Below are 9,572 nucleotides of genomic sequence, written 5' to 3'. Positions count from 1 at the left end.
TAATTTTAACCATACCTCTTTTGATGTCTTGCAATTCTTAAAATAATGTATAGTTTGAATCCAAAGAGTTGCAACCAAGGGGGCATATTTTGTAACAGGGATTGCTCCCATCCGACAAGTGAATTTAGTTTGTATGCGATCCCAAGCAGCTTTTCAGAGAAAGGTTTGATCTTTTCATAAGTTAGCCATTTTCGATTTTGGACCAAATCTTAGAGTTGGTATTATTGCAATGATTTTCAATAGCCTTGTAAGCAAATTTGATAGAAAAACTATCATCATTAGAGGGCCTCCAACATATAGTATCATCATGAATTAGGATGGGAAGGTTTGATGATAATGATTTGCTTGATGATATCATGGTGCAAATATCTAGAATTTGGGCCACCTTCCAGACACCTGTACTAGAACAAAAGTCTGAGACTTTTGCATGTAGAATAGGATCTGCATTAGGAGATGCGTACTTTACAAGAGGTTCAGGAAGGGGACATTATTTGTCATGCCAAAAGGATATTCAATCTCTCTTTTCAACCTTCCAACCCACATGAGGATAGCCTATGCTTTATATACATATATCATCTTTATACATTGAATGTATTGACGGTAGGCCGTCGGGGGTCAACACAAAATAAAACATGCATATTTTTTAGATTGCGTTACTATTTAAATTAAAAAAAAAATACACCAACTCTCTAATTTCGAAGATTGAAGAAATAAAGAATTTAGTTACTCATGGACTGTTTGGCTAGCTTCTCATTGACCTTTCCAACCGTGAAAACAAGAAAACAGAAAGTCATCTTAAGTTCGAACTTTGAATATCATTTAAAAGGCTAGATCAGATGTAAGGTCTGGGATTAATTTCAAAACTTTGAGCGCTTCAATTAATCAGCCGGATCGTTTCGGACGGGCAAATGGCCAAATCAAACTAGCATCAGATGAGGGTGAGATTCAAGAGTCGTCTAAGCATAGGCGGTGCTGCGAAAGGTCCTAATGTGGAGGCAGAGAGGATGGAGGAGGCCAGGGTTGGAGGTGCACCGAGGGGTCTTGAACTGGCCGAGGGCAGCCCCGCTCGCGACGAAGTGGTCGAGAATCCTTTTGAAGGTGCCTGGCTTGACCAAGCGAAGCTCAAGGGGCCCGATGGAGTGGGTCTTTCTGGACACCACATAGCCATGGTCGACAAAGGACACATCCATTTGTGTACAACACTTGTGCAGCAACTCATCATCCACCTTCCCTTTGATCTCCCAGTAGATCACATAGTGTCCGGGGTGGTTTCGACACGTCCGCGTAGCTGGTGAAGTCCACCACCTCCCTCCGTCCTCCTTGTCAGCAGTTCCGAGCCTCTTTCCACCACTCGCTGAAGGTCCTTCTCTGTGTTCTTGTCTATGTTTATTGTCAGGATTAGCTTCTTCTGCATATGAAATTCAACTTTGGAGTCCCTCTGTGAAAACCCCCGACTTCCACCACGTCTCCTAGCCTGCACCTATACAGCCCTGCAAGTATTCCTGTGCTTAGTTCCCGCCATATGTCTGCTTAATGAACTTCTCACTGACCTAAACCTGATTGCTATTGAGGTCTGGTTTGATTTTTCATATGACAAGACTCGGCCTTTCGATTCAAATTTCGTTTTAAGCCTTTATAACTTGAACCAGGCCTGATACATTTATTTTAGGTATATTTTATGTAAACACATGCATTATGATTTTATATAACTCACCGGCTAAGTGGCCAACCCATTGTCTAAATTATGCTCAACCCACTTCATTCCCAAATCATTCTGCATGTTGATCAAAACGTTTAAAGTTCAAAAGCAAATGTACACCCATAATATAAGAGCATTATTAAATAAAGATGTGATGTGGATCCTAATATGACACAGCTGTAAATGTTAGGATGTTTGTTTTATCAAAGTGATCTCCTAGATCAGAATTAGAATTTGGTTTAAATAAATAAAATCTTTTTGATTGATCACTTGATTATCTTCTAAACTATTATAAAATGTTTGCATTTAATTAACAGGATTGCTATAATAACACACTTTGACACAATGCTTTCTACATTTTGAGTTGCCTCATCTTTCAGTTTCTCCCCTAATTCTTTACTAATCCTCTCTATTTGATCTCTTTCCTTTTCTTTCTCCGTTTACCCTCTGTCTATTAGTTTGGTATCAAAGCTTAATTCCACCGATTCTTATTCTATGTCGTTATGATAAGAAATACTCTATTATGATTACAGTGTGTTGGTGGGGAATTAAAGAAAAACAACTACAATCCCAATGATAATATTAATAATATAACAATATAGGAACTAACGATGATTATTAATTTTATAAAGTATACAACATTTATTATCAATAAATATCATGATAAACATGCACATAAATTAGAATTGTAACTTGTATTATTTACTGTTAAGTTTACGTTTACGTTTTGTTTTTGCTTTTTTGCCTGTTTACTGTTTAGATTCCAGATGGTTACAATTAGGATTTGAGGATGACAATGGAACAATATTGAAGGGAATGTTGGACAGGACGGAAGTGGGAGAGAGGAGGAGCTAGAAAAGGAATAAATGGATATGAACGGAGGAGAAAAGGATATTAAAAATTGAGAGGGTGCAAGGAACTGGAAAATAGTTGATATTATTTAATTATATAAAAAGTCCATCAAATAAGGAAACCAAATGTTAGATCACTTGGAATATGATAGGATAAGATAAACCGACGCCAATCTCATTTGAAAGACAATTTACTTTCTCAAATCAAAGTCTAAATAATTGTTAAATATAAAATAACTTGATTGAATTCTAGAATTTCCTACTCCCATCACCTAATCTAGGGTCTTTCATCTATAGACACCAGGGGTTTGTGGCCACAAACCCAACCAAATCATGAGCGGCGCGAGAAACAGGGAGTCAGTTGCCACAATCAGTAGCTTTTCAGTCACTTAATTATCACTTTCTATTTTAATAGGAGTAATTATCACTTTATGGCTAGGAGAAAACCTTTGACGCCCTCGCTGCTCTATTATTGGCGAAAGAGTGGGGTGTTATGTATAACCTACAGTCCGCAATATCAATGCTCCTTTTCCACATCAATGCGCACATAACGATGATAGGGTCAACGGATGAAGAGTTCCACAAAGTGACATCTGAGAGCATCAAATTCCATTTTAAGATTGATAAAAATGAAAATCGGAACGAAGAAGAGCTGCGGTCCGAAATTCGAGTATGTACATGAGGGGACAATAATGTTATAGATAAAATCAGATTCTCTGCAAAAAAAAAAAAGAAAAATGAAAAAGAATGTGAAGAAGGAAGAGGCAATTACCGGTGAAAGTTGTGAGCACTATTTCATACTCTTGCCCAGCCTTAACTTGGGATAGTGGAATAGGCAAATCCTCCATGAAATCATCCGCAAATGAAGTGCAACCTTGCTTCTGTCTATGAAGGGGTATGAACTCGAAGTAAGAGAAAGTAGGCACGACAGCGTATGTTACATTCTCTGGAGGCAAACTAGGATCCGCATTAACTCCTATCCAGCTCTCTGTAGAGCCATAGTCAGCCGTTACTAATGGCAACTCATCTGCATAATGTCTTAGTTTTCTCAGGTATGGTTGCATCGACCCCGTCATTATGGAATATACATACTTAACATTTGGCCAAAGTTTGGGAATCAGACCAGACCAATTCACCTCTTCCAATTCCAAGCAGGCAGCTCCTACTCTTAAAGCTAGGGATGAGTTTGGGGAAATAAGATTCAAAACAGCCTTCCTCATTTTGGGTACATTGATTCTCGAGTTTAGACTTCCTTCTTTAATGTCGTTGCAGATATCCCTCCAAAGTTCTTCGAAACTGCGAAAAGCTTGCACTATGCTAAAGACGAAGGCTGAAGTGATAAACTCTACTTGATCGGAGAAGTAGAGGCCGAGGAGGAGGTGGCAATATGTGGCTTGCCTGTAGTCTCCTCCTGAAATCACCTCGTCAGGGCTGCAAGTGAATGACTTCGTTTTCTCCTGTTTGATCTTGAACTCTTGGCTTGCATAGTAGTGTGTGTGGCCGTTCCTACCCTTAAGCCTCCTTTGGTTTGAAACTGATTGCTGCTGTATATGAATTCAAGAATCCTACCTCCTTCTCTTATAGGATAAACCCTTGATCTGTAGGCTGCTGATAAAGTGAAGACTTGAAGGGTAGTTTGGGCGCTGTGCCGGGTGAAAGGTACGAGCTTTTGCTTTCCCTCTGTGGTTCCGGAACTGGAAAATCACCACCACAAAAGCAGACATTAGATTTCAATAGAAAAGTAAAGGAAGACGTTCCATTCAAGGAAACAAGTTAAGAAGAGTGGCCTGCGTCCTTTAAAGAATGGGAAAATGATATTGACATGATTAATCACTGTAGACTCCTTCCCTTGCATTGCATCGTACTGATATCCAAGGACAACCATGAATTAAGCATGACGGAAAACCGGAGAGAATAAAAAAGGAAAAAAAAAACCATGTATATGGCTTGTATTTAATATTCTACATCCTGATTCCTACAAATATAAACGAAGACGACTTGAAAAATGAGATGGGTGGATGAGGGAGGGGAGGCACCTCAAGGAAAGAGTGGTAATGGGTTGTCGAGTGAGCAAGGGAGTCGTGTCCCCATCTGCAATCCTTTGGATAAAAGGCTCAAAATCTTCATGAGAGGCGAGGGGAACCACAGAAGTGAAAAGAGATTCCAATGCACAAGCATCCATGTCGAGGATATTGAAGCGACCCAACCATTTGTCGAGATATTCCACCCCATGGTTCTGCTTCAGAATCTGTGATAAGATCTGGGTCTGAACAGAACCTGCCTTCTCTGTTACATCTTCAAACCACCCAATGATGTCGTGTCCATCGTTGCTATTGCTGCCATGGCTGCCGCTGCTATTGTCATGACTTAGAACTGGTTCCATTATAATGGGTGTGGTGTTGGGGCATGAGGAAGTTGTGTACTACAAAAGTGGTTTTGGTGTTGGGCAGGCCCCTGTATAAAGCATTTCGAGAGGAACCAAGGGAGCCCACTGATTGAGGGCTTTGTTCCTTATTCAAAGGCTCCACAAGCTTGATGATGCTGAGGCTGATCCACCGAGAGTACGACAGTATACAGACCACAAGATGCTGTGCTATCATTTTAGAGAGAGAGAGAGATTCTATGGGAGTATCGGGTAAGGATTTGTATAAGAGTACTAATGACCAGGGACCAAACCCACTGTCATGACAGCTGAATAATTTCCCCCCCAATTTATTGTGAGCCACCATTTGAAAATGAGGCCATCCTACTCGATCTATCTACGAATCATTTTTATTTATTTCTTTTCGCGATCCTTCTTGCTCAGAGTGGCTGAACCATTCACCGTCATTTTTCGCCTTTGTTTAAAATACATTCCAACACAAGCATTCGTCCTGAACTGAGCAGAGGGCAACCCCGGAAGCTAACGAATACCCAAAGGCGGTCACTTTTCCTGTCGGGTTGCTGCATGCCTTGCTCGCTCGCTCGCTCGCTCAAAGAAATAAATATTGCAAACATCATTCATGGATCATCAATCATCAATTGCTATCATGAATATAACAACTCACATTAAACTATAGAGCTCTTAAAGTCCTATTTACAAATTATTTTAACATATTTTATTAAAATTAAGAAAAATTTCAAAAACTAATTAACTCAGTTGAAGATTAATAAGCTTTTAATTTTACTCCTATCAAATATATATATTAATAATATATTTTCTCTCACCAAAATTTAGTGAAGATAAAATAAGAAAATTAAAATAAAAAATTTATGATATAATTTATAAATAAGATTAATAAATATTTTTTCTCCTCGCTTTATAAATAAGATTAAATGGAAGGATATATTGCTGTTTTAATATTAGGGTATTATCTAAGAAAATTTTACACGAGAATTAATTATGCATGAAAAACCACCTCTGCCAAGTGTCTCTCTACATGTGTAGACTGATCCTTGTCCATTTTTGTGAAGATAACCACTGGGATCTATGCTCTACTACCCGAATGGCGAATGCATTGAATATTGCTTCAATCTGTTTTTTGTTAATACTCCCTCCATTTTTATATAAAAGAAAAAATAATTATATTATACAATTTAAAAAAGAGGAGAATTATGTTAAAGTCTCATAAAAAAATTAATTACTGCAAGTTTCATTAACAACTGACATAAGGCTATTTACAACACAATATTAATTACTATAATATTAATTACTACAAGTTCCGTTATCAATAATGCGATGTAAATTGTCTTATGTTAGTTGTTAACGAAACTACAGTAATTAATTTTTTTGTGTGGGGTTAGTATATAATTTTTCTTAAAAAATTAATTAATTATAATAACTGTGTTTCAAAATAAAAAATGGATTAAAATAAATTTATATTTAACCAAAATAAGATTACATTAATTGTTTGTAATGAATGAAAATCATGAGTTTATAAAGAAAAATTTAAAAAGATTACATGATAAATATTTATTGAGACATGTGATTTTATTTATATAAAAAAACAAAACAATAAATATTAGTTTCTCTTGTTTATATATATATATATATATCTCTATTTAAAAATATAAGATATTTTTTGAGGAGTTGAATGTTAAAAAATATAAAATATTTTTAATTTTTAAAGTTAATCATTGCCTTTTTTTAAAAAAAATACTTCTATTAATAATGACTTTAATTTATTATGAGGTGTTTAATAAGGGTAAATATGAAAAGATAAGGACAGTTTGAAAGTAGATAATTATTTTATTAAAAGATGAAATCTGATTAAAAATATCTTATATTTTTAAATAGAGAGAGTATATATAACAAGAGTGACTACTACTTTGTATAAACAGTAAGTGTTACTCTTCGTTGCATGGCAGGCGTGATCCATGATACTCCGCAGGGCAACACATAATTAAGCCGTACCCGTATGACCTCCTGGAGCAATCATTGTTTGTCACTTTGATAAGCCAGTTAGGCTTGGTTAATTCCTGAATTTGACTCTTGGTAAATACTATTCGCAGAAGTGCCGTATGTGCGGGTCCCATTATTGGTACACACTACGCACGGATAGTATCATCTGATGCCTAGTGCAGTGCGAAGGGCATAATTGTAATGAAAGCTCAGTTTTCCATTGAAGAGTTTACTGGAAAGTGGCATGATATAAAATTAACCTATCTCTCTCTTTAAATCAACAGACAGGGAAAGAAAATATAAGCAATGCCATGGTCTAATTAGCTGTGTATTTTATCTGATCGCTGTTTGTTTAATGAGCTTAAAACTAGAACATAGAATTTATTTAGTATAATATGTGCTTGAAGAATTCGTGCTCCAGAATTATATTCAGCCATGTTATGACTGTAAAAAATTGCAATGCAGATGCAACGAGCGAGAAAGAACAACAGGAAAATGAATGAAGAGAGACGATTTTAGTTTGAAACGGGATAGATGTTTTAGGATAACGCACTCCGCTGTTATTTGCTGTGAGCCAATAAACACCAGAATATGTGAATAAGGATATCATCGGGGGCCATCGTGTCGCAACATTTTGCCCCGCAAATGTCCAAGTTGTCTTAGTCTGCGTCTATATATATATATATGCCAATACACATACCATTGACGAGCTAAGCTGGTTTTGGTTGAATTTTTGGCATGTGGGTCAAATTATTGCATGTCCACTGTGAACACAATTCACAAACATCATCTCGACGGGTCACTTTCGTGCCCAGAATCTCATCCAAACGATATCATATTAGGTTCTAGAGTTTACCAAGGGACCGGTTTGATGAAGAATCTGTTTAAAAAAGATTCAAGAGATAGTGTATTGGCAGGACTTGGTGGGGTGTGACTCCGACTGATATATCTTAGACTTGGTGTGTAAATAGTTATGGTTCCTTAAAAAATGGGGGCAGGGAAGGAGTGGAGCAAGAGATCTCATGTCCAGGTCAAGGAAGGGGAGGAGCACCTCGAAAGATGCGCAGCTTCACGAAGCGAAGCGAAGTGTATGATATGAATGAGTGAAAGAGAAAGTTGCTTTGGGAATGGCAGAGCAATTTGGCGGACTTAGGTACTGGACAAGGACTCGACGCAGAGTGGGAGGGGCATTCGTGATAGCAACATTCAATGAGAGGGACTGGTCACTCGTGATCAATGAGATTAGCGTAATTTGGATTTACCATCTGATGTGGTTGGTGCGGTGATAAAGCTTTTCCATTCATTGCCCTCCAAAGTAACGATATCCTCCTCTCCAAATTTTCAAATTATAATATTACTAATATCCCCTTCCACCCCCGATATGGCTGTATTGTTAACGGCAACATACTCCTAAAATCTTGCTATCGTTTATGCTCTACATTAGATATAACAAATATTTTTTTATCTTTTCAATGTTTATATACATACTTTATTCGGTCTTATTTATAAGACACATTTTAAAATATCTATTTGGTCTCATTTATAAATTACAATGTAACTTTTTAAGTAATACTTGGTAGATATTTTTAAAATTATTTTTTATGATAGAAAAAAATTAACATGATATCACTATTTAAATTTGTTATATAAGGTTATATTTGAAAGTTTACATACTTTTATTCTTTAAAATTTTTTTATATTAATATTAATGAGATTAGTAAAAATGACTTATAAAAAAGACTAAATGAATACATTCCTATATTTCTTGTTTTGCCTTTTCTCCCCAATCCCCACACCATTCATGCTTGGTATGCAAGAATTGTAAGGAAGGAATTAGAATTGGACATAACTTCTTTGGTAAAGCATATTTGGTACATGCAAGTCTTGACTTTCAAGAATTCATATTGAAGAAAATTTTCTTGAATTGAATTTCATTAAAGTGATGAGGAAATTGGTACAATTTTTTGGAATCATTTTCATTGTACCATTTTGCCTTTCATCTCACCTCTAGTTTTAATTTTGAGAAAATGATACTTTGATCTTTTCCTGTTTAAAATATATATACTAATTAAAATCATATAAGAATTTTATCTTTATATCAAACATTTTTTAAAAATTTAATTCTATTCCAATTATAATTTTAATTTCAATTCCGATCCTGTCATATCAAATGAGGCATTAAATTATAGTTCTCCCCTTTTCATCTTTAATTGGTGTCATGTTTTCTAAAAAACTTATTTGTATTTATAAGTCATTTTTTATAATTGTAAAACATCGTTCATTAGTTGTTTCTAATTATACCGTTATCTTCAAGAACTTTAGAAATTTAAAATAACATTAATTGCTCCGCCAAAAAGATAGCATTACTTGCTAAAATAAATTAAAGACGTGTCGAGAAAATAAGAAGGGGGCAAAGAGGGTATTCTATTAACATGTGCGACAAAACTTTAATTTAAATAAAAATAAATAAAAAGGTGACTGAGAGACTTTTTAAATTATGGAGATAAGCTAAACAGGTGGAAAGGAGCAGAGTGCTGCTATGAATGTTGTGGCCCAAGGTTTTAGTTTACATATATAGCTCTTCTTTTTTGAATATAAGCTGGAAACAAATTAAAATGCCATTAAAAGTGCAAATTTTCAG

The 9,572-nt window shown here is 35.8% G+C and overlaps 1 pseudogene; it reads right to left on the bottom strand.

Moving 5' to 3' along the window:
- Positions 1 to 956: 956 nt before the first annotated feature.
- On the bottom strand, positions 957 to 5,217 carry LOC129300258 (indole-3-acetic acid-amido synthetase GH3.10-like; annotated as a pseudogene).
- Positions 5,218 to 9,572: the final 4,355 nt, after the last annotated feature.

This window comes from Prosopis cineraria, unplaced genomic scaffold, assembly GCF_029017545.1.
Source record: "Prosopis cineraria cultivar Desert tree isolate PC_DT_omini unplaced genomic scaffold, ASM2901754v1 PC1504, whole genome shotgun sequence".
Lineage (NCBI taxonomy): Eukaryota > Viridiplantae > Streptophyta > Magnoliopsida > Fabales > Fabaceae > Prosopis > Prosopis cineraria.
This window is presented reverse-complemented; position numbering and strand designations above follow the sequence as displayed.